Source organism: Dendronephthya gigantea, unplaced genomic scaffold, assembly GCF_004324835.1.
Source record: "Dendronephthya gigantea isolate DGI-Jeju-01 unplaced genomic scaffold, DenGig_1.0 000658F, whole genome shotgun sequence".
Classification (NCBI taxonomy): Eukaryota; Metazoa; Cnidaria; class Anthozoa; order Malacalcyonacea; family Nephtheidae; genus Dendronephthya; species Dendronephthya gigantea.
In genome coordinates this window covers 940-28,623 of record NW_021163668.1, presented here as the reverse complement: position 1 = coordinate 28,623, position 27,684 = coordinate 940, and the positions used below count along the sequence as shown (strand labels likewise).

Below are 27,684 nucleotides of genomic sequence, written 5' to 3'. Positions count from 1 at the left end.
ATGCTCTTGTCACTGAGAACGTATAGTTGACTAATTTTCCATCAACTGTTCCTGGCTTGAATTTGAAGTGTGTATAATACCACACGAAATTAAGACCCTTTAAAACCTCTAGAATATTCCTGCACCGTGTGAAGTGCCTAAAATCATCTGTTGATATTTATTTAGAACTTCACTTTAGGAAGCTGATGAAGAAACCGCGGCAAAAATACAAGATTTGGCGCTTGCCAAGGGCGCTCTACCAAAACGCTTACGCATGGCCATGATTACGCAAAGCACTGATAGACGTTCGCTACTGAACAGGTGCGAATTAGTGTGATAAATTAACAAATTGTTGCAGATGTATAGCCTCGATTCCATCCGGAGGACCTGAGTTGTATTTTAGCAACATTCTTAGATTCATCTTAAAACTTGTGATTTTATAATCCTCTATATACTAGCCATCTGTAAATAGTTCAATTGAGACTAACAAGCATACTCCATAAGTAATTTATAATCTTTATTGTTGGCATATAGGCAATTGAGTGGACATCTAGTGGCTCTCCGGACAACTGGTCATCCAAGAGCAATGGCATTACTTGTGAGAATAATGTTCGTATTAAAGCAGTTATAGTTTTTAATGTCTAAAATATACAATAAAGTTTAAATGCGGGATTTCCTGTTCGTAAGTTTTGGTTCATAAACCATTATGTAATAAATTTGAATACGATTTTCACAGCCTGCTGGTTTGCTCTATTACCTTGAAAGCCCTGACGAGGTAGGAAATCTTTGAGAATTTTTTGCGAGGGCCATTATTTACATAAACCCATTGCAGTGGTTCTGACTAACCAAACATGATAGTGACTAAGTGGTATCAACTGCTTTGGTAAACTAAACTCCATCATTCATCCTTATACTGTGCCAACTGCCCCACTGACGAAATAATTACATAGTAATTCATTCAGAAGTGTAAAACCTTTTTGTAAAGAAGCAATTTTGTTGGAAAGTTTTTATCTTTCCTTCAGCTACCGGAGACTAAAGAAGATCATTTATCAATTCGTGACAATGTAAAGCTTGCAGAGTACGTTTTAAAGCAACAATCGTGTTCCAAAATTTCATGATGCATGCTTGTATGTACGTATAAGCATGTTATTTCACGCGCTATACTTGTCTGTTACAGCTCAGGAAAAGCGAGAGGAACGTCAAGGAATCAACTTGAAGGATATCTCTCGCATTGGAGGACAAAAATAGGATTCAAAGCCAGGAAAGATGTGAGAATTTAAATCCAGTTGTCTTATTACAAGTAAGTGTTCATATTAAGAAAATGGGAAATGTTCTAGTCGTTTGAAAGATGAAAAACAATGGTATTTAAACGGATCTTTTTACAGATTCAGTCAAGATCTGACAGCGTACAACCTGATTTGGAATTACAAGGTGAGTCTCGAAGTTAAAGTTAGTTTCCATTGAAAACATAGGAAATGAAAAGGTAATGGAGAATTTCCTGTCGCTATGAGTATAACAAGACAATTCAATAGTCCTGACCTCTTTCTCTAAACTGTGTCGTAAAAGAGTATGAAAAAATTTCTTTTTTTTCAATGTGACAGACGCGAGAGGAACTTCTGGGGCTCTCGAATCTGAGATGCGCAAATTTGCAATGGAAAAAGACCTGAGTGGAAACTACGTTGTTTTTTGGAATCACCTTTAGTTTGAAGTCCTGCATGAATGTTTAGCTGATCAACTGAAAATAGGTTAGTGATAAGCCTTATACTGCTCTAGCTTTTTAACAGTTCTTCTTAAAGCGCCCCCCCCTATCCCTCGATCGCAATCAAACTCAGTAACGTATCTCTCCTATCAGGCGACTATTATTTGAGAGTCTTGTTGGAACAAAATGACGGGGAGACGCCGATAACAAATGTGTGAGTCCACGACATTTATCTATCAGGATTTGCAAATATTCAAACTACTGTCTTTTCACAACAGTCGATATTTAAGAGGTTTTAAAGCGTCTTAATTTGAGAAGTATTATACACACTTCAATTCAAGCCAGGAACAGTTGATGGAAAAATGAGTCAACTATAGATCCTCCGGCAGGAATCGCTTTTGCGATGCCGGTGCAATGCTCTTGTCACTGAGAACGTATAGTTGACTAATTTTTCCATCAACTGTTCCTGGCTTGAATTTGAAGTGTGTATAATACCACACGAAATTAAGACCCTTTAAAACCTCTAGAATATTCCTGCACCGTGTGAAGTGCCTAAAATCATCTGTTGATATTTATTTAGAACTTCACTTTAGGAAGCTGATGAAGAAACCGCGGCAAAAATACAAGATTTGGCGCTTGCCAAGGGCGCTCTACCAAAACGCTTACGCATGGCCATGATTACGCAAAGCACTGATAGACGTTCGCTACTGAACAGGTGCGAATTAGTGTGATAAATTAACAAATTGTTGCAGATGTATAGCCTCGATTCCATCCGGAGGACCTGAGTTGTATTTTAGCAACATTCTTAGATTCATCTAAAACTTGTCATTTTATAATCCTCTATATACTAGCCATCTGCAAATAGTTCAATTGAGACTAACAAGCATACTCCATAAGTAATTTATAATCTTTATTGTTGGCATATAGGCAATTGAGTGGACATCTAGTGGCTCTCTGGACAACTGGTCATCCAAGAGCAATGGCATTACTTGTGAGAATAATGTTCGTATTAAAGCAGTTATAGTTTTTAATGTCTAAAATATACAATAAAGTTTAAATGCGGGATTTCCTGTTCGTAAGTTTTGGTTCATAAACCATTATGTAATAAATTTGAATACGATTTTCACAGCCTGCTGGTTTGCTCTATTACCTTGAAAGCCCTGACGAGGTAGGAAATCTTTGAGAATTTTTTGCGAGGGCCATTATTTACATAAACCCATTCAGTGGTTCTGACTAACCAATCATAATAGTGACTAAGTGGTATCAACTGCTTTGGTAACTAAACTCCATCATTCATCCTTATACTGTGCCAACTGCCCCACTGACGAAATAATTACATAGTAATTCATTCAGAAGTGTAAAACCTTTTTGTAAAGAAGCAATTTTGTTGGAAAGTTTTTATCTTTCCTTCAGCCACCGGAGACTAAAGAAGATCATTTATCAATTCGTGACAATGTAAAGCTTGCAGAGTACGTTTTAAAGGAACAATCGTGTTCCAAAATTTCATGATGCATGCTTGTATGTACGTATAAGCCTGTTATTTCACGCGCTATACTTGTCTGTTACAGCTCAGGAAAAGCGAGTGGAACGTCAAGGAATCAACTTGAAGGATATCTCTCGCATTGGAGGACAAAAATAGGATTCAAAGCCAGGAAAGATGTGAGAATTTAAATCCAGTTGTTTATTACAAGTAAGTGTTCATATTAAGAAAATGGGAAATGTTCTAGTCGTTTGAAAGATGAAAAAGCAATGGTATTTAAACGGATCTTTTTTACAGATTCAGTCAAGATCTGACAGCGTACAACCTGATTTGGAATTACAAGGTGAGTCTCGAAGTTAAAGTTAGTTTCCATTGAAAATATAGGAAATGAAAAGGTAATGGAGAATTTCCTGTCGCTATGAGTATAACAAGACAATTCAATAGTCCTGACCTCTTTCTCTAAACTGTTGTCGTAAAAGAGTATGAAAAAATTTCTTTTGTTTTCAATGTGACAGACGCGAGAGGAACTTCTGGGGCTCTCGAATCTGAGATGCGCAAATTTGCAATGGAAAAAGACCTGAGTGGAAACTACGTTGTTTTTGGAATCACCTTTAGTTTGAAGTCCTGCATGAATGTTTAGCTGATCAACTGAAAATAGGTTAGTGATAAGCCTTATACTGCTCTAGCTTTTTAACAGTTCTTCTTAAAGCGCCCCCCCTCCCTCGATCGCAATCAAACTCAGTAACGTATCTCTCCTATCAGGCGACTATTATTTGAGAGTCTTGTTGGAACAAAACGACGGGGAGACGCCGATAACAAATGTGTGAGTCCACGACATTTATCTATCAGGATTTGCAAATATTCAAACTACTGTCTTGCTTCCCGCGTCATAAAAACGATTCCAGATACCTAATATATAATATACCTCAGCGTCTTATTCTCTATATTGCTGCACAGTTCACACAATGTTATTAGTCCTGCAGTATGTAGTAGAGAAGTATAGAATCATGGATGAAACAATTCATGATTCGATCGAATTTTCTATTTTGTTTTCAGGCTCGAGTTGTTTAACGATCTGTACTACAGACTGCGATTGACAACTAAACCAACTATGAAAGCAATGTGCTTTCCGGTGAGGATGTCGTTTAGCGCGAGTCTAGCCATGTGTAGTCTTCGAAGAATGAATGAAACAAGTTGGAATATTTTTCACACGCGAAGACTAAAGTTTATGGAAAATGTCAGGAAGAGATTGGCGCTTTTAATGACACCAAGCTAAGGATCATCTGTTATTGATCCAGTTTTACTACAGGAGCCTGAACTTAACTAACTTTATTCATACTGTTTCGTATTTTTAGCCCTTACATGAAAATGGCATCACCAACAGGGATTCGAAGGTAAGCGCGTGCTTATTTATTTATAACTACTCTTTATATCCTAAACTTTAACGACCATAATTTAACTTTTTCATCTCTAGCAACAAAATGTTTTACTGTGTTCCTCGGATGACGAAACGCTTATAAAGGTTTGTGTCGGTTGTGTATTGAACTTAATCTCAATTCAGAGTTTTGTCCGTGATTTCGTTTTACGAAAGCAGAGCGCATTCTGCGAACGTTTTCACATGGAAATGATGTGATGCATATAACGTGAGAGGGTAATCTGTAGGAGCCTTGCTTATTAATCCAGCTAACCCTGACTAATCCATTTATTTTGTAATGAGCGAATTTTTGCCCGTCGGAACTATAGGATATAGAGTAGCTCTTCACCCACTAATTATAAATACGGCGACTTTGAGTGAAATCGCTCCGACAACATCTTTTATGCCAAAGTCAATTTGAATGCATTGGTCCTGGTAATTTTTCCGTGCAGATCAAGAAGCTGCCTCATTTAAGCGACCATGTCCTGTCGACTTATCCGCATTCCGAACAACTTTTGCTATTATCTGGGATGTTATGTGTCTTCAGTACGGGGGGCAATAATTAGTATCAATTATTCTATCTTCCGGCACCAAAACACCATCGAAACAATCATCAACAAAAATGAAACGATAATGCAGATAATTGTGCCATATATGGGGCCTCCAGAATTGAAACCAGTCGAAGTACAACGTTATTTCAATTGATTTTGTGAAATCTTTACTAGGGGTTAACTTCGAATTTTATCACATTCCCATATAGGGGAATTACTGAATAAAAAAATAATGTCCAACAGTCTTAATATGACATAATAATAAACTGAACATATACCATGTAGCCTGCAATATTTACCTTGCTTGGTATGTCAGTCAATCAAATCCATGTATGGCACAGCAATGGATGGAGGTGTAGTCAGTGAATAGATAAAGGTAATAATTGTTAGCGACTCTTGGGTTGCCATAATTTATTTGATCTAAAATTGAGAAACAAGGAACAAGTAAATTAATATATTATTGTCCATAGTTGTGAGGCTATCAGCATTGTGATATTCCAGGTTCGTGCGTACCGCTGGGACAACATACCTTAGCGAACAAATAGTACTTCAGTGAATTGCTAGAACATACCTGAAGAACCGCCATAAACTTCAATTCTCAAAGATATGTTGCCATATCAATTCGCTCTATATGCAATAGAATCTACAATTGAGATTACAAGAACATCACTTTCACACAATTGAAACTATAATTGTATATGAATCACAAGGCCCTATACTGTGTAGTAACAGCATGTATTTTGTGACTTCTATAACAAAAAGAATATACAGAACAAAATGCAGGCTGTTTTCTTTCATATTCACATAATACCCCCAACCCCTGTATATTGGTAAATGGCAATTACATAATAGGAAAGAGAGAAAAATAAATCTATTTTTAATAACATCAGTGTAAAATGAATGACATATGGAACTGTACAGCAAAATATTGTGTAGGCATAATTCTTGTCATGCCTTCCATCACCAGATATCATGAAATTATCTCGGTTTTTTAATGTTTAAATTAATACGTCTAATTTAGAAAGCACAAAAATACCACCAAAATATAGCTGAAGAAAAATACTTTAACCCAATCGCTTCTGTTTTAATCCAGAAATTAATCAATATTGCTGTTAACCTGACACTGCAGTGCAGCTCTAAAAATTATATCAAATTATACTGGATTACAAACGAAAATATAACTCGCCTTTGGAATTTCGTTATTTTCTTTTTTATTTTTATCCTGTCGTCTTTTAACCGTTACATGTAAACTGTAAAGGCTTTAGCTATCTTTTCTGATAGTTTTTAAGTCAGGATGGGCAGAAAAACTCGAAAAATATAGCTTTTTTTATTTGTTATTGTGTATAGCGAGGCGTTGCTCAGCGGCACGCACATGTGGTTGTCACATGAGGTTAAAGGTGTCAAAAACGTAAGGTTGCCTACCCCGTTGGAGTAAAATAAGCCCGGTAATCGATTTCCGAAGTAAAATTGTCCCTAGAAGTCATAATTGTAAAATTTTCGCCAATATGGTGATAATTATATGCACATTTCCAGTTTCCATTTGTAAACACGTTTGTTGGAAATATCACTACAAATCACCAAAGCGACTGTATTTCAAGTAAAATAGATGAAAATATTGGTGCCAATGTATACTAGAAATATTTGGAGGTTTTTAGGCGAGATTTTTGGAAGGCTTTCCGTATTTTCGCTTCTCTAAAATTCAATTTAAAAAGTAATAGTTCGGCAATAAATTTCTTGCCTTATAGGAAAGCTTTTGAAATGAACTAAATTTATACAAATAGGTAAATGTTTTTTCTTTGAGATAACACAATTTCTAGTTGATTTTATAAAATACTTCCAGATAAAATCAACATTATCTGTGTGCGCGCTTTACGAGCAGACAGCAATGAGTTTAGTGGTCTCATATTTATTAAAATGGGTTGAGTATTCGCACAGTAATCACATGCTTAAATCAGCTTACCACTTTGAAATATCCTCTGATCGGACGTCTAACTGAGAGGGTCCCTTAAACATCGAGAATACTTCATTAACAAGTGCCGCATCCTGTCCTGTTTGAGAAGTTATGAGAACTTTTTCTTGGGTATTGTTTACTCCTTACTCTGTTGGAAGTTCCATTCTGTTGTATGAGAACAACACTTGTATTTGGTTTGGTGAAAGGATGCAGATTGTCCGTTGGATGTTGTGCTTATGTATTAGAGACTGACCACATTAGATATCAGCGCAAAATTGACACATTCATGGGACTCGAACCCAATCTCCTAAAAAGGAGTATCCGAAATGTGTTCTTTGTGTGGCCAGGAAAAAGCGAGAGCTACAGGGCAACTCGCAAACCGACTGGCAGACAATACGAACGTACAACACAAACACAACACACAACCGACGACACACAACAACAACCCACTAACTCTGTAGCTGAAACGACAAAAAATATGGTGAGTTGTTCCTAGAAAAGGAAGCATTTACAATTAGCTGAAGGCAATTGCGGCTAGGGGTTTAACTGACGGCATGGATATGGGGTGGCTTCTTAGGGTTGGATACTGAAACTAAACTACGATCGTCTTTGTCTGAAAAACACAAAAAAAATTATTAGTAGCTCCCTAGAAAACGAAGAGCAAAACACAGTTAGACAAGCAGTGAGCCGTGTTTCCAGATACGGGGACAGAGATTCTTAGCTAACAGAGTGGCCACGGGGATCTACTTCTATTAAAAAAATAATTACACATACCTTGATCCTACCTAAAGAAAGAACTAACTTACCTGAAGAAAACGGTCCCAGACGGCCCTGTTTTAAAGCCTGTAGGCTCTTGCATAATTCAGCAAAATTAAGACAACTTGATTGGTTATTTCTGTGCACAGGTCAATTTGTCATTGGTCAATTTTTGTACTCCATGATTGGTTCAATAAAAACCAATCAGATTGGTTAATCTATATTCAAATTTTGATCCCGTTTCTTTGATATTTGCAAGGTGATTGCACAACAAATGTTCGATTTCACACGTTTTGGAGCATATTCCAAGCCAATGTATCACAGTATGTGTGTATTTGTTCGATTATTTCTCTCATGAAGTTCACAAAAAAATACAGTTCAATCATTATTAAAAGGCTTTATTTCCCCACCAGCTTTAGAACCCCATCGAGCAGGAAAGTCGGAATTTAAAAGGCAAGTAAATCTTTCAAACTGTTGTAGCATTTGAATTATGTGGTACATTTAATCACGGAACCTTTCAGAATATTGTCGAATTGGGCATGGCCTGGAATAATAGTATATATAACAAACTGACAAAATCGCAAATGTAGTAAATTTCAAGGCTAAATATTGCAAATTCCAGTCGAAATATGGCGTTTTACCGCCATGCATACATAGCTATTCACAGGTATGATATTCACGCGTTTTATATATTCAATATTACACATCAAAGCGGCCTAATCCTTAGGATATTGGCCAAAAATGTAAACGAAAACCGGTTGCAGTGGTTTAGTTCAAATATACAGTACTATTTTGATATATATAGCGTCAAAATCGAGCCTTTAGAAGATTTTTGCCGATTTTTTATATAAACATACCTGATGATATGAATTATCGCATCACCGGCAATAATATTTCACAATAATAAAAATATGGAAAACAAATTCGGGCAAAAAGCCGAAATTCTGACCTAGTTCCGATTCGAGCTTGTCTTAAGCACGTGCTTACCAACGATTATCGCTTAGCACTTATGAAATGCTATTTCTTCGATTCTTTTGCACATCCTAGCCCAAGAATTACTTAAAATTACAACAGATTGACAACATGTAAAATTGGGACATTTCGAAGACAACAGAGTACCAAAAAAGATGAAAGATATGGAATTTCTAAAATATATCTTGCTATGGGTGAGTAATTTGAGATAACAAAGCAACGTATTATTTTGATTATTGTTTTTACTTATAAAAAAATGCAGGTTATAACTATATGCTGGTTGGAATATACTATTCAAATAATCATTTCAACTGCTATTGTTTAGTGGTATTCCGGGGTCTTTAGCCCAAATATTTCTGAGATATTTAATGTCTTGCTTCTGTGCAACATTATTGTCAGGAGTAATAGCCTATTTTGCTGTACAGTTCCATTTATCATACACTGGTGTTATATAAAATATAATTTTTTTATTCTCCCTTTCCTATTATGTAATTGCAGAACGAATATTCAATATATTAGTGTACCACATAAAAACTCATTATGACAATCGTAGCGGACGTCTATTGCATCGGAGATACGAATTGTGGTAAGCCAAATTCAATGTTATTTCTCGCGATTTTTCCATGATGTCTTACATTGTGGTTTTTTAAACATTCTTCAATGTTTCCTCAGTCTGCGAGCTGAGAACTAGGCCTTGGCTTAATTCAAGTTGAAAAACCGGTTTAACCTTTGCAGTCATCTTGAAATTTTAGCCCATTTGCGTTTAAAACGTTCGCATAAAAAAAGTATTTATAAATTTTCGACCTGTATTTTTACAAACTTTAATTTTTTGTGTGTTCTCGTTTTTTTTCAACTTGAATTAAACTTTGACTTTACCCCGCGGATGCTTGACAAGCACACGTCGTTTGTTTATTTTTTTGACCAATCAGATTCGTTCTTCAAACCGCATTTTATATCTCGCATGGTTCCACGATATTTTTCGGCAAATAGGCAAAAGTTTTGTACATTTTTTTGTGCATTTTCATTTGTGCGTTTCATTTGCTTTTTAAAATATTTTTAATGGAATATTTATTGTTCGAGTATCTAAAATGTATTTGTGATAATTTATTTGAGGGATTCTCGTTGTTTTGATATGAAATTTTGCGAGTGAAATTCGTATGTATGTTTATATTATTACAAGAGTTTCCATCCTTCTCAATAACTATATATTTATATGCTTCGCGATCACTGACGTTACTGAACTTGCAACCGTAACTGGACTATTTACTTTTTCTTTCAACAATATTTATTGGGGTTCCTATGCTCAGTGGTCATAATATTAGACCAATTAGACTGGCGTACACGCGCGAGGCGCAAGCGCCGCGAGAAGGAAAACATGTCTGGGCAAGGGCTGCCTATATGTATAAACCTAAATGGACCAATTACCGTAAAATCGTTGTGTGTGTGCCCGAATTAAAGCAGGGACTTTTGCCTGGTCCGTTAACTTACCTGTTGATATAACGTGCGCGGATTGCGAGAAACGGAAGAAATATTGGTCACAAATAAAACTAATGTTCTTCCAAGGCCAGTTTTAACCAGTAATTCTGAGGTTACAACTAATATTTGAAGTTTGTGCTTAATATTACCTTCAAACGCAGATTTTAGCCTTGTAATTTGTAATAAAAGGATCTGTAATTTGTGCTTCATACAGATACCTTTCATACAGAGTTTAGCCTTATTCTAGACAAACAGTGCAGGCGAGTGTGAGGTGATTTCAGCACCTCTCTGGTTATAGAAGTGCAGTTGTTGAACGACTCCTGCACAATGGAGCGTCAAGAAGATGGTTGCTTGGCAATGGGTTGATCACGGTTACAGTCAACAACCGGGAAACTTCGAACATGTCATGCGCATATTGTTCGGCAGGAAAAGTGTTTGTGGGAGATGATTCACTGCAGAAGGGCACGGAGCCTGAGGTTTTAAAAGTTGAGCTTAAGAGAAACAAAAACAAGGCCTCAATTAGTCAGGTAAGGAAAATGCTTTGAGTATCATTGTTTAAATTCGCATACGCTGTTTGCCCAGCGTATTCATGCTTAAACAACAAAATATATTTGCAAGAGCGACCAAGTTTTAATATTCTTCTAGTGAAAGCTCTTAGTAACGTATTTGACATTTCCAGGCTTGTTCAACTGATAGCAAAGCTCGTGCAAATGATTCTAGCCAGGTGTCAAACACAAAATTCGATACGAAAGCAACTGACCTTCTTACCCGCGATTTAAAGGCCACTGGTACCGTAGGCTCAGTACAGAAATCTTGTGACTCAAGCAATGGGTGCAGTTGCGTTGGTAAAGGATGGGTTCAGATTGTGGTTCGAAGACCAACCAGAGATACTTCGTGGATTTTGAGACTACAAAGTCGGCCGAAACTCGATGAAACACAAACTTCACTACCAGCGATGGGAAAGACAGGGATTTATGAAAGTTTAATTTCAAAACAATCCTTTGGTAAGCCCATTTATTTTCTCAAACCTTCCCAACCTTCAATTGTGCCAGGCGTCACTAGAGTTGTCGATGGGGAAAACTTTGTTGAAGTTTGCAAGTCAAAAGGCAAGTCGATTCTATCGCTACAAAAATTTTTAGAGTTTGCGTTTTTATTCTAAAATCCATTTTACTTCACATATTTCTTTAGTTGTTCAGTTATATTGACAAGCAATTGCTTTTGACTTTCAGGAGCGATTTATTACTATATCGACAATGGCTTGATTGGTGAAGGTGGATTTGGTGGAGTATTCAAGGGTGATGCCATAAAAAGAACTAAAAAAACACCGGTAATTCTCACACAATGTCTCTGCTTCAAAAAACAAGCATTTTCCTTGGCATTATTGGCCATATTGCCCTGCTTCTGGGATGAATTAAGATTCCAAAAATCTTATTAGGTTGCCAGCCGTTGCGTTGATTTTTCAGGAAAACCATCTGGTTTTTCATTTACCAAGAGATCGATTTTGCAATTTTTACATTTGAGACAAAGGGATTAAGGTAAACATTGACATTTCGTTGCCGTTAATATTAAAAGTGTTCAAATTTCTGGCACAATGGCACTCAATAAGTACTTTATTGGTGCCAGGCGAAGAAAGTCAGCATAATGTTCCTTTATCCTTGAGTTATTATTGTCTTGATGATGACACTAATAATGCTGTCATTGCTGTGGCTATATTGCTAGCCTTGTTAATTCATTATTTTGTCCTTTTAGATTAGAACAGAATTTTGCAACATTGCATGGGGAAAGACATGAGGGGACTCAATAAATAAATGAGAGACCAATGGTAACTGAGGAAATCTGATAATTAGGAAGTTTTAGATCAAAGAGGACATTATATTATAATAATGATTAGCCTAAATCTAGTTTTTCCATGAATACATACCATATTTTATGTGGTACTATCTGTAAAAGATACATGTATTCATATCATGCTAAATATGTTCTTATGCCAGCCCATTGTTCTTTATGGATGACTCTGACATGGTATCAAAAGTCAAAAACTGTTCATCACCTGGACTATTGGCAGCCGGATGACTTAAAGAGATAAGCTCTGTTGAACATTTTGATTGCATAAAAAAACGGTAGTAATATAATTTATATATTGTAACATTATTATTGCTTCAACATGCTTGCTTGTAACTCATCCATGCTATGAAAATTGTTATCCATACCTATAAATTTTGCTATATGGTACAACTTATTTGTATACTTGCTAAAATTTGTTGTAATCACCTATATAGGTATTTATATGCATATGTTTCTTTTGACTCTTTAGTGTGACGGCATGCTTAACTTAATAGTACATTTTTTAAATGTTTGTAAATAATACCTATAGATAATGAAATGTAGTGAAATCATGTAAGCCAACATTTTTTGTCGTGTTTGTTTTGTAATACAGATATGAAACTGAAGCCAAATCGAGTCACACGTTTTTTTGCCCAATGTGCGCATGACGTAACTTGCTTGGCAAGTGTCATGTTGAAATTTAATAAGTAGATCGATAGAAAATCGAATTATTGACAAACAAATGCTGATTTAAACAAAACCTTTAAGGCGATGTCTATTTTTTGTTATTTTAACCTACACATCAGTTTTTCCCTGACGAAAATGTTCTATAGAATCCTATAGAATATGCTATAACATATTCTAAATCCCATAGAATATTGTATAGGACTTCTTATCCTATAGCATATTCCATTGCCATATTCTATAGAATTTAGAGATGCTATAGAATATTCTATTGCACATTCACAGTAAAATATATTCTATAGAACATGCTGTACACAATATTCTATAGAATTTAGAGATGCTATAGAATATTCTATTGCACATTCACATTAAATATCCAATAATATGTTCTATAGAACATGCTGTACACAATATTCTATAGAATATATGTTATACAGAATGAGACCTTTATGCAATTTAAAATATAACATTTTTAGTACACTATTCATTGGTCGAGAATTATATTCGCATTTTTGTAAGGTTCTCTCAACATACTTTTGAAGTCTTAAAGTTAAAATTCTCAGCAGAAATCATTCGTTTTGTAAAGACAAATCACGAATATTTCACACATATGACATATCTCATATCTGTTTCATAATATGCCCGTTCGCAGGTTAGATGGCGGGCGTTTTGCCCAAACAAGGCCGCAAGGTTATGTGGGACTTGTTTAACCGCCACGCATTATTTCAAATTTTGAGCGCGTCTTTGTATGTAGTTTGTCATCCGTTGATTCAACCTTTGTAACTGATACTGGTAGAATTTAGTGCGTTTTTCTTTCGTATTTTAACATAAAATACGCATTCTTTGAATTTGTCAAAGAGGAATCATAGGAGGGTGGTGAAACGCGCTGTAGTATGCGAGAAGAATCAGAAGATATGGATAATTTCGTGAATGCCTGAAAGGTGACTAGGATCGTGAGAAAGAAAGGCCATGGCAATGAGAAATTTCTAAAGTTAAGAAAATAATCAAAAGTTTATTGACCCATCTATACAACAACATGTGTAGCTAAAGTATTGGAATTCAGTGGTGAGTGTGTTTCGTATATGCTATAAATGCTATATGTTATAGGCAACATATGTTCTGTATACCATTATAATTAATCTCATAAATTTTTATTCACCTTTAGATTAAACTTTTTTTGAACATTTTATTTACACCTTTTATTTATACCACTATAAATAGAGCCATTCCAACTAAAAATTATTTCTGTCAAGACATTTGCACTAGCTCTAGATAAATTTTATATATCATTAAAATTGAATTAAATATAAGCTAGGCCTCAAGTGTTTAATTGTGTGTTTACTGTTAAAATTTACAGATTTCCTTTTGTCCAAGCATCACACTAACCAAAGGTCAAAATGGAGCTCTATTAAAGCAATATTAAATGTGAAAGGTTTTGTATGCAGGCCGTGGATGCAAGAACAACTTTGCTCTCATTCCATCACTGGAAAGGCTTCAAATGCCTAGCTTAATTCAAAGAAAAGGATGCAAAACCAGAGCCAGAGAAAGTTAAGAGTATGTATGGTAAGCAGTATAATTAATTGTTAGTAATTATGTCTGGTCTAAGTTAATATATCTTTTATACATATCTTGGTTCAGTTATTGATGAGTTTTACCTTTTGTAGCTGTGTCACTCTCCTCCGCAGAGGCTTTTTGGGTAATCTAACAATAATTGAGAATTATATAATACAATTGAGAATTATATGATATAATTCGTAGTAGCGGGCGGACGGGAGGGAGCTAATATAGTAGCGGTGAGTGGCGGGCGGACGGGAGGGAGTCGGGCGGTTGCGGGTTGGGGAAAAAAAGAAGGGGGAAAAAAAGAAGGGAAGCCCTGCCATATAACGTGCGGTTCTTTGGTGTGAAATGCGGTTCTTTGGTTTGGCGGTTTACTGGTACAATCGATATTATAATGGCTGAGTTCGATAGCGATATAGAAGAAATTGAGCGCTCTTTTCATAATATGAGTCTAGATGGTAAATATAATTATTAGTTTAATTTTAACAAATGCATAAAATGTTATAATTTACTCAAGTTTATTAATATTGATGCAAGATTAATTAATATCATTCGATTGCCTTGATATTTTGGCAAGTTTCAGAAGTGAAAGTATTTACATATGTAGTTATGTTAATTTTGCATTGGCTTGCATATATTAAAATCGTCGTCAGCTACAGGCTACTGTATTTATATATTTTATCGTATATTTTGTTTTTTCTGTTTACAACCACTGAATGCAAGTGGTTTACACTATACTGGCAGTTCATTGTATAAATCTGTAAACTACAAATTATTATCCATAATTGATTATCCTGAAATTTGTCATAAATCAGATAATGATGAAGATCTTGGTTTTTGCCAATGCCACTTGAGAGAGATGATGGTAAGACCTTGCTTGTTTTCCTATGTCTGCTGAGAAGGCTGGTGATGAAGACCTTGGCTGTTTGCCCATGCCAATACAGAGTGCTGTATTGACAAGTACTCCAAAGAAGGTGAAACAACGGCAACTAGTACCTGTAGCTGGGAAGCATGATTTGACACCAGATTCAAAAAGAAAAATGAGCCACCTTCAAAGATCATGAATATGCAATCTGGAAGTCCTTGTTAACATCTGGTAATTATTTCATAAATTATTCTATTGTTATGTACTGTATATTGCAAACCTGCCTTAAACTGCTTGCTTTATTTTAGGTAATTTGACAGTCCCCCTCCCTAAACTGCTGGGTTGAAATGCCCCCTCCCCTTTTGTTAATTATTAATGAACCTTTAAATGTTAAATTGAAAATTTATTTCAAATATTTAATTATCATATTTTAAATTTATATTATATTATTAAATCTACAAAAAATGTTTTTTCTTCATAACCTGAACATTTTAGTTTATATGTTTTGTATAACCAGTTGCTATATACAGTATACAGCTAAACACCTAAACCTTATTGTGTTTGAGTTACTTAATGTGTGTTGGTGGATGCACATTCTATTAGCACAAATTGAAGCTTTCCATTATAGCTATCATAATGTTTGTCATTACAATAAGATAGTAGCACTGTGGTTTAAAATGTAAAAGTACAGTAATATTAATTGAATGTAACATTAACTTTATGTCTGTATACCTAACTTGTTTTTTTATTGTGTTTTAATAGAGTCATGCGAACTGCCAAAGCCAAGTGGAGTATTTTACAAAAGAAGAAGGGAGAGCTATGTCAAAATGTTGTTAGAGCATTTTGAAGAGAGAGAAGGTGCTCAGGTAAAGCAAGAAGCTGTTATGAAGGTGCTACAGTTGAACAACTACCAAAAAATACAGGCCACAAATGCTGTCAAATTGGCATTTCCAAACTCAATGGTCATTAGAAAAGGTACTGGACCAGACCGCATTCAGCTTTATAAAAATATTTGTATTAAATCGTTTTCTGCACCAGTGTCCACAAGCAATGTTTCTTCACTGGAATTAAACGAAAGTCCAGAGATAGCAAACATCAAGACACTGATATCCAGTGCTACTAATGAACTTGATTTAGCAAGAAAGAATGTTGATGACCATTTATCAAAAGAAAATGTAAACAAAGATGTTGTGAAGGCATTGCTACACAAGCAACTAGAAGCACACAACAGACTGCAGGAACTGAATGACTTACTAACAAGTCTATTTCAGAAAGCAATTAACCAGTTAACATCAAAACAGACTCAGTGTGAAAATATTTGTACTTTTGAAGTAGATCAATTACAAAAAGAAATTTCTGTATTCTCTACATTTTTGAACACAGAACTTAGTTCAAAAACATTAACTGAATGTGACCTCACTGGATGTTTTTCCAAATTGACTTCAGATGTTAAAGATAATTGTCCACTTTTGTTTAATGTGTATGTACTATTTTTCTACACAAGAAAAATGGGCGACCTGTCAGTGAGTATCGTGTCAAGAGTGCAGTCCATGCTTTAGCTATTTTGGTCAACGACAACGACAAAACATTCTTTGTTTGATTTATAGTCTCATCCATATTTATTTTGAAAAATATTCATGAGATGATACGTAATTATAATATGATATGTAATTTGACGCCATATTGGAAACATTATATGGCAGAGGCTTCTCAAATTTCATTTTTCAACCCGCAACCGCCCGACTCCCTCCCGTCCGCCCGCCACTCACCGCTACTATTATTAGCTCCCTCCCGTCCGCCCGCTACTACGAATTATATCATATAATTCTCAATTGTATTATATAATTCTCAATTATTGTTAGATTACCCAAAAAGCCTCTGCGGAGGAGAGTGTAGCTGTGTCTAAAGTATGGTGCAAAAAGGTTTGAGGGAAAAGAGGCTGACATATGACAAGTTATGGCACCAAAGATTAATAATATTGTGCAAGTTGAGAAAACCAAGTTGAAAGCATCTGGACATCAGTAACTATATGACATTCCATTTTCTACTATTTACATGTTCTGTACATGTAAATATATTTAATATAATAGCCTAGTTATATTTTTGCTATTTTCTTGCACAGTCATTTTATTTGTTGGGAAAACTGCAGTATGGTAATAATTTTATCTAGAAAATATTGAATAAATTTATACATTCATAAAAAACCAAGCTAAAATATTTCAATTTGAGTGACACCATATTGTTTTTAATTACTTAGAGCATAATATTTCAATTGAATCCTCCTCAAAATGTGTGAAATGTATATAATTTTCACTTAACTACCATTAAAGCTAAACAGCCTTCAAACAACCGGCTGCAGTTGTTTTATCCACAAAACAAAATGATTATTTGACAGACTTAATTACCAGAACTAGAGTTCTACATGCAGATTAAAGTTATATGGACACTTATAGGACTTGTTTTTATTTTTGTTGTATAATATATGTATTTCAATTTCTTTAATCTCTAGATTTATTTATATGTAATTTAAGCAAGGGATTTTCATTAAATCTTTGCATCAATTGAACGTTAAGTAAATAAATTTGTTACATATATTTGGGAATATTTTATTTGTTTGTATATCTCACTCTTGGTAGAAAGAAGTTTTGATTATGTTGTTATAAAGTGATATATTTCAAAGTCGAAAAATGGACGAATGTTGAATATACCATTTATCATCCAATAGCATATTTAATAGATTATCCTATAAAATATACTATAGAATACATATTCTATGGAGCATTTTATCACATATTCAATAGGATCATTAATGGAATATTCCATAGATTGAAAATATTTTATGGAACATTTCATATAGGATGTCATAGAATATGTGTTAGAATGTTCCATAGAATACCAGTATTCTATAGAACATTCTAATGAATGTTCTGAAGGATATTCTATTGAATATTCTATAAAACATGGCATATGTTATAGAATATTCTATTAAAGGTGCTATAGAACATGTTGTAGAACGTTCCATAGAATAGGTTCCAAAATCCCTTAGAATATTCTATAGGATATTCAGTAGAGAATTTTAATGGAATATTCTATAGAACATTTTTGTAAGGGTTACATCGTCTTATTTAACACCCGAAGTTTGTGTGGTTTAGTTTTTGCACTTTTGGCGCTAGCATTGGAGCGACTAAATAGCATAAGCTATATAATCATACGAAGTATACAAAATGCGACTTGAAAATATTTATTTCTACATATGCTGTGACAGGAAAATCTATGTACAAGAATGTATAAAATGTCTAGTGTACTTAACGTCCTTCAAAAGTTTTTGTCCTAAGGCTTGCCGACCAGAGCAGTTTCCATTTGCCACACCAGCAATGTACTCCATGTTTAGTGGATAAAATAAGGTTGAGTGCTCTTCGATAGGATAACATTTGCCCTCCACCGCAATCATCAAAGTTTGAACGTCTGAAATGTCTTCTGAATCATTATCCTGATCTATGGAATCAACAACCTTTAATAAGAAACCAATGTTTTTTAGAAGGACTTTAAAAGTATTTAAAAAACAAAGTCAGCCCACAAAGGTTCTTACACTTACTGAACAAATCTTAAAAAAGAGAGACTGAGATTCTCCTACATTCTTCTTCAATAATTCCTTCAAAATCTAAGCAACTGTGCTCTGGATGTCTGTTAAAAAAATTGTTTATCAAGATAGATTATGTTAGATTATAAATAGGCATATTTCATGTAGCAATAGCCTGTATTGCTATAATACTATAATTTTGCCATTGGTTTGGGCAAATTATTATTAATTGCATGACTTACCTGATTTCCCAGTAATTGCTCTCTCCACTCTGTTTATAAGAACAAATGTAGTTTCTTGTTACATTTCTTGGCATAGTCCAAAATATTTTTCTCAATCAATGGATTGAAATTTGCCAATAATATCATGGATTAACTTGTGGTTTACTCTTTAAAATTCTGCTTTTACCTGAAAAAGAATTAATAGAGTTTGCTAGATACATTGTGAAAGAAAATTCCTCTACTGGTAATTTAAAACCCATACTCTGTCAATTAACTAAAATATCAATGAGAATTTTATACAAAATATGGCAGGTAACTAAAAAGTAGCGAAGTAGCACACATGGGTATGTCGAACAAAGAAATTTGGCAGTCAATTATCAGCTTGGATAGTTTGTCAACAAGAATTATAGTACCTTATATCAATATTAAAGCTGTAAACTAAAAGCAAACTTACCTCTGTAACAAGCTAAAGTGCAGGATTTTTTCTTAAATTGTTTCTACCCCAGGCATTCTTATGCTCCATGAACCCTGTATCAAAAAATATTTATTGATATGTTTAACAAGTCAGATCCATTTCTTAAAGTATCATAGAGGTGGTAAACATAAATAATCGTAAAGATTATGTACATCAACAAGGTTATCACTTACTCTTCCACCACAATTGAGTCAGCAAGGAAGGGATATTTCCAAATTATCATAGGTGAAATATTTTGTTTTTCTTCCATGGTTTGATAAATTAATTTTATACGCCTGATTGTTGACAGTAAATATCCCTCATTCCCTTGTGAACCAATGTTACGTAAATGCATCCACTGACCGAAATATAATAATGAGTAAGAGTCAGAGTGGACGCATAATCGACATATTTGGGGATATAGTGTCGCGGCAACCAACCGTACAACGAGAGAAAGGCGAAATTTTAATTTGAAATTTCAAACATCGTCTCGCTTTGCCTTTTTTGGATTTATTAACAATCGTTTTTAGTTTTTTACGAATTTTAAGACAGTGTAAACTGAAAAGAGAGTAAATAATATACTTTATTAGAGATTTATAGAAAATTTCGTATTCATTGCAATAGAACTGTAAAACCATAGAACCGTAGAACAATGGAACCGTAGAATCCTGGAACTGTAGAACCCTGGAACCGTAGAACCATAGAACCATGGAACCATATAACCGTAGAACGTAGAACCGTAGAACCGTAGAACCATAGAACCATAGAACCATAGAACCGTAGAACCATCAAACAATAAAACCATAAAACCGTAGAACCGTAGAACAATTTAATGGTAGCATTATATTATTAGTGCCGTATAATTATGCATTACATATTTATTTAATTATTACAATATATTTCGTTACTCGTAACACGGCCTTATAACCCTCATTAGTGATCTGCCACATAATATTTCATCAGTCCTTTCATCACGCGCCCGACGTCAAAGTTCACGAATCGGGTATGCGCCAAAGATCATAACGGAATTGCAATCGAATGTTTTCGATTTTGAGTAAGTGTAATAGTTCTGGATACTTTTGTACTTTCACACTCAAGTACTGCTCTGGTATATTAAATAATACCAGGTAATTGTAATATTTTTGTTATTACAAATTACAAGTTTTCTAACCGAGTATGTGACTTTAATACCTGAGTGTCAATGTTTGTCAAAGTCATTTAGATGTAAATTTTGATTAAGATGTCTTTTGCAACCTGGGCTTATCTGACGTGATATGTATCCTGACTTCCTATCTTCCACCATATTGATACAATATAATTGCTGCATGATCCTGGGTTTCAAATTGGAATTTGCTTGCAAATGCCTAACATATATAATAGCTCTTTGTTATGATAAACAACTATTAGAAAGTTTTGGCAAAATGTCAAGAATTCAGACCAACTCCAAAATAGAGGTTCTTTTGCTGATTTTCCTAACAAATGATGTTGAAATCAATCCTATGTCCTTTTAGGATTTTATTATCATTTCCATAATTTCATGCAAATTATTGTATGTAGGATTTCAACACCTGACAACTATCATTCTGTCTTTCTATGTATTTTGGCAACTGGAATATAACTGCAGCCATAAAGTTCTCAATCTAGTTTTGTCATTGCACATGTGAATGGTTGGTAACCACATGGAGTAAGTTATTAACTGACAAATTTTCAAAAATATTTTATTGGGCTTTCAAAGATTTTCTAAACATCTTGCCAAGCTTGAAGGCACCAACAGAAGTTATCATTGGTGGGAGAAAAGGTCAGTTGTCAATCTTGAGATAAAATAAAACTGACAACTGCTGGTAATTTGTAAAAAAACTGTTTTTGTTTTATAGACAAAGCAGGCAAAAGACTCAGAATATTACAATTTCTACTGAGCGCAGAGAAGACCTTATCACAGAGGCTTTAGTAAGGAAGTGTAATTTTTATTATTTCGTACCTTTGTTTTACTGTATTGTACAATCTGTCAATTAACCACTGATTATTATATTTTAAAAGTTCTACAAAGACTTTGCTGGTCATAAAAGTGGAAGTGATATGGTATGTTCGGGTTAATTATACCTCATTCCCTAAAATGAAACTATTCGCAATAAATTCAAAATCGTAATTCATCATAGTATCAATGCCCCCCCTCCCCTCTGTCTTCAAAAAGTTAGGTCCATATTCCTTTTCTAATTTAATAAGTGGGTTCTTAGTAAAGTGATAAGCTAACTGAAGCTAACGTTTCGAAACTATTTCAACATCAACATATGCCATATTTTTGTGTAGAAGTTTAGTGGTTATAAATTACATTGCAGTGAACGAAAGGTTGCACTCATGTTAGAGGTACCACGGCGGGCACTGGCTGGAATAAATTCGCTCACGTAGATCGTGTCGGTCGCGACCCGCAATTTTTGGGAAACTGGGTTCGAGTTTTTTTAATACGGAAAAACAAGGAATTTCGATTTTATCTCCACTTTTACGCCTTCCCATAAGGCCTCTTTTTACTGTTCAGAAAATTGAGTCGATGAGCGAAGTAGAGCTGATCAAAATCTCCCGTTTGATACCAAATATGCAGAGAAAAGATTTAATTTGACCTACTTTTTACGTGCAAGTAGATACCCTATTTTGAAGAATTGTTTTGGTATTCACATTGAGTACACACAATGGTATGTTTGGCTTCATTAAACTTTGGGCAGCTACGTTGTTGTGCTTGTTCTTTGGCAAATACTTAACGCTTAGGTATTGTTCTTCGATCGTATGTTTTTTGTTTGGCAAGAAAGCGCTTATTTTCCTTGTATTTTGATGGATTTTATCATGTTTCTAGCATGGCTGCCTCAAGTGGTGTAAGGAAGAGGCGATACAACAGATTTCCTGTTGGGAAATATATGGTCTTGCAGAAGGAGAAATGGGACAATGTTTTAAAAGAAACAAAAGCTATTCAGGAAACAGATGTGCAATTAGCTCAGAAAGAGAAGGAACTTTGTTCAAAACGTGAGAGAATGAGACGAATAGATGCAAAATTTAGTGTATTTTTTTAAAAAATTGAGTTATATAAATATTAATTTGATTGTGCTTTGAATGTAGACCTGAGCAGCATGTTTCACGGACTGGTACTCTACTACACAGCCAGAAACGCCACAGACTTGTTGCAAGTTGTCAGTTTTACCGGCTTGTTTCAAGTTATCAACCGGTTGCAAAAAGCTGGTTAATTTCAACAAGTTGCGACAAGCCTGTGAAAATCAGTCTTGTTGCAACTTGTCATAATTAGCAGTCTTGATGCAACTTGTCAATCCCAAGCTTGACAAGTCTGATTGAACAACTTGCAGCAAGTCTGTTGTAACTTCTAACAGGTTTGTTGACAACTTGCATCAGGTCTGATGAGAACAACTTGCATCAAGTCTGTTGACGACTTGCAGCAAGTCTGTTGACAACTTGTAACAGCCCTGTCTGAACAAGCTGATGCAAGCCATGCGAACACATCAGATATCAGTTTGATACAACAAGTTGCAACAGGCCTGCAGCAGACTTGTTGCAACTTGGGTGTTTTTGGCTGTGTATATTATATTGGCTTTTGTATTTTTTTTCCTGCTGCACACATTCTAAATAAAATTCATAATTGCCTTCAGATTGAAAACCTTGATAAATATATTGAGGAAGGGGGTGATGTTATCAGTGAAGTGAATAGAGCAGGTAGAGCAGGTCATGGTAGTTCAGAGCCACCTAGGAAGAAAAGATTTATTTCAGAGATCAACCTCAATAAGAATGAGAAACCGCACTCAGTTTGGTGCAAATAGTACAGTTAGTCTAGCTACTTCAAGAAGGAGGAGTTCAGAGACATTTGAGGCAGCATGTCAGATTCATGGGGCTACTAATCACTCAAATTTACCAGGCCAAGTTGGTCTGTGTGACACAGCAATAACAAAATGTTCTGAAAAACTTTTAGTTAATGTTTTTTCAACAAATGTTAAAACAGTTAAAAGAGTAATTCCTAAGATATTACAGAAAGGTATAAATGATTATGAAAAGTCAAATGATAACATGACAAGAAGTATCGCTGTGTATTATAGTGGCGGTATAATGGGTAAAAGGAAGTATCGTAATGTTTATAGGGCAAGTAGTTACAAAAAGAGTAATGAAGCAAAGTCTCTTCGTATAAAAATCAATAACTGCCCTATTCCGAGACTGTTGCCTTACCATAAGCTTGCACATTATATTAAATCAATAGATATTGGTAAACTTTATTCCATTAGGGAAACACTTTGTGATGGTCTAGATGAAATTGACAAAGTTGATGGGGTGTATAGAAATATTCAGGAGATAGTTCTTATTCTTGCTAGATACTACTTAGTGTGTCGAAAGAGGTATGAGCTTGTATGCTTTAAGAAACAAACTTACACTTTCAATATTTCACTTGGAGGCGATGGGGCACCATTTGAAAAAGATGACACTTCGTGTTGCTGGTTAGTTAGTTTTCTTAATTTAGGCAGGAAAGTGCTAAGCAGCAATGAGAATTATCTATTGTTTGGAGCCAATTGTAAAGAGGATTGTGTGCCAGTGCGTCGGTTTCTACAAAAGTGCTTGAGTGATATTAGTGTTTTGGAGAAAAGTACCTTTCAGGTTGAGTGTGGTGGTGAGATGGTTAATGTAAGATTTCATGTCTCAGAAATGCCTAACGACATGAAGATGTTGGCATTCTTTGGTGGAGAACTATCAAACGCAGCCACTTTCTTTTCTACCTTTGCAAATGTAAGCACCCATAATATGAGTTCTCTTGCAGGTTCTTTCAGTTTTTCTGGGAAGGAAATGTGGAAGCCCTGGAAATATGAAGACAGGGTCTCTGCTGCAAACAAGGTTGAAGATTTTAAGAAAACTATGGCCAAAAAACCATTGGCACCAGCCACAGTAAGATCTAAGGTAACATCCTTCATTGCCCAGTTGAAAAGCCGCCAGGAATTTCAACCCATTGTTGGAAGGTTGATTGATCGGGCTCATGTAGACCCGCTTCACCTAAAAAACAATGCTTGTGCACTTACCCATAGGTTGTTGCTTTATGAAGTAATTGCAATGACAAAGCTTGGACAGAAGGTGAATTCTTTTGCTCAGGTTCCTTCAAACTCTCCATTTAAAATGTACATCCTTTCCATGCGTGAATGCAATTTATCAAGGTTAGCGAATAAGATCATCAAGTGGTTTGATGAAACTGGTGCTAATGGAAAAAGTTTTGAATATCGCTTCACTGGCAAGCAGTCAAGACTTTTTCTCCTGCATTTCATGAAATTAATTTCATATATTGAACCTATTTCTGAGCCTGGTAGGCAGAAAACTATTCTGCATATTCTTGCATACATTTGCCTTCTTCTTAGAGATTGTGTTTCGATATTCAGTCGAATAAATATTTCAAATGATGAGATAAAGAAGCTTACCAATCTCTGTCGAGACTATTTCCGGGCAAATGCTCTGTTCTTTCAAGTAAATCCCACTGTTTGGACAATAGGCAATATTGTTCCTGCCCATACCCAGTACATGAAGGACAAATATGACCTTGGCAACGGTATTAACTCAATGGAAGGAAGAGAGGCAAAACATGTCTTCATTGCAAAATACAGCAGGAATACCAATTTTGTTTCCAGATGGGAACAAATTTTCCGACATGAGTTTGTATCCTTAATCTGGCTCAGGGAGAGAGGTTTTAACCTTCCTAATGAGAGATCTGATCATTCTTGTGCCAAGTCATTATTCCCAAACAAGTAAGCTCTGGAGATTTGGCATACTGTTATTGTGGGTTGCAGAAGGTGTGCATGTCAGATGTTAAGTGTAGATTCTGTGCAGATAAGCTTAGGAGGTTGATTGTATCAAGTGTTTCCTCAGGGAAAAATCTTGTGTTTAAGTAGGTTTGATTAGCTTGGCCAACTTGGGTTACTCAACTGCCAGTGTTCTTGTGAATTATGTTCCAGCGGATGAAAACCTTAAACTGCTGGAGAACAGAACAGCAGCAGGGTAGCCAGGGCATGCGGCCAAACCTTTTGTGAACTTTTTGCTAATGTATTAATCTTTTTTATGAATTTGACTTGAAAAATTTTTTATTAAATTATTCTGGCAAATGACTTCATTTGTTGTGATATGGGAATGATGGGAGGTGCACATATGAACACTAAGCTATCAGGGCCGTCATAAAGACATGTCGACAGGGGGTGTTTGTCCAAAAATTACCGACAAAATTCTGAAAATCTACTAATTAACCCATTAAACGGCATTGTGCCCTGATGCACCCTACCTTTAGTATTTGCTCTGTCTAACACCAGACAATTTTACTCGTCATGTGAAAAGTGCTGGCACTTAATGGGTTAATATTTCATTTCCCAAAAATGTCGGCAAGCACGGGGGAGGCGGGTGGGGGAAGCTTGGACAAATTTAGAGTTATTTGTTTGTTGTCTTTACATGAAGGTCACACAGGCTACATACCGTAAATGCTCAGTTTGCAAGCAAGATTTGCATTTATGGAGCACGGCATTACATGATACAGTAATAAAGTGTGAATAAGTAACTACCAACAGACTGCAGATACACTATTTAATTTACCTACATACAAATGCACACCAACAGTAATGAAATAATTTTTTTTCTTTTCATTTGTAAACATTAAAATGGATTTTTTGTACAAAAGCTATCATAATAGTACATGATTTCAACAGCAATTCAATCAACATATAAACAATGTTCAAAATGAGTAATACAAATCAAATTATATATAAACAGAAAGTATATAAATTTTACGGTATGAAACTCAAATTTCAACATTAAAACCCCCATCCTATGAAAGGTCACATTCATCTCCAGAAATTAATTCAGCGATACACTGCTGACACATGTAATATACCGCACATTTTTTAGCTTGAAATCAGCCAAAAAATAAAAACATTGAACATGGGCATTTTTGTAGTTCTATATAAAAAGAGTATTAATGAATTAGCTATGTTGGGGGAATCCATGTACATTCCATTCTCCATAATTAAAGGAAATTGTCAATTGCCCCTTCTTAAAATTACACATGAAAGCAAAATCTTTCCTATCACTTACTATTAGCTCAACTTTGTGTCCTCTTCTTCTACCTGCTAAAGTTCTCTTAAAATAGTTCTTGACCACTTTATCTTCATATCCTGACAGCAAGGTATATATATATTACTTGACCACTTTATCTTCATATCCTGACAGCAAGGTATATAATAAGTTATATATATATATATATATATATATATATATATATATAATATATATATATATATATATATATATATATATATATATATATATATTAGTATATATATATTATATATATATATATATATATATATATATATATATATATATATATATATATATATTATATATTATATTATATTATATAAAATATATATATATATATATATATATATATATATATATATATATAATATATATATATATATATATTAATATATATATATATATAATTTTTTTTGACGGCGCTGAATTAGGAAATGATTTCGTTCACCGCAGACAAAATCTAATTGAACCAATTTGTTTTCTCCACACTGTAAACAAACCTTTAACTCCGTGGGCGAAATGATGATGGGTTGTATACCAATTTTGTAAGGGGAAGGAAAATGCCATTATACCCAAACACTCCATAAAATGATGATTTTCATGGTTTGCATTGCCTACATGCAATACATCTAGAATATTTAGCAAATTACGAGCGAATGAAGAGTTTGAAAATTTAAAGATTTCAGCAATGCTACGTGTGCAGAAACATGGTGGGTCATGGTGGACATTTTTCCGCAGTAAAAAAAGTTTTCCCATACAGAGGCTTTTGAAACATCGTTCTTCTATGCGTTTTTACTAAACCAATTAGTATACGATGTCCATTTTGTCAACATATGGCAAAGCAAATTTTTCACACCTCTCTAGTGGCCGTTTACAAATTACGTGGCGCATTTTTGGCCATTTTTGACACCCCTTCTTTACACATACTATCAAGTTTGTGAAGGCAACGATTGTTTTGGCTGTTTTCCTTGTTGTCTGGTTTATGTTGTCCCTTCTACAGCGTTCCCTATCAACTATTCTCTCTTTTTATCAACCTGTCGTCCTTCCTTTTTGCTCTCCCCACGACCATCTTCTCACCCCTTCCCCCAGTCATTGGCGTCAATCTGACGTTAATTGA

The 27,684-nt window shown here is 34.9% G+C and overlaps 1 long non-coding RNA gene and 1 pseudogene across 1 annotated transcript; both read left to right on the top strand.

The window, feature by feature from the left end:
- The first annotated feature begins 259 nt into the window (after positions 1 to 259).
- On the top strand, positions 260 to 892 carry LOC114544132. The gene is made up of 3 exons (XR_003690305.1): positions 260 to 300; positions 514 to 588; positions 716 to 892. It is a non-coding gene; the product is annotated as an uncharacterized LOC114544132 (long non-coding RNA).
- Positions 893 to 21,142: 20,250 nt separating this feature from the next.
- LOC114544131 lies at positions 21,143 to 25,375 on the top strand (annotated as a pseudogene).
- Positions 25,376 to 27,684: the final 2,309 nt, after the last annotated feature.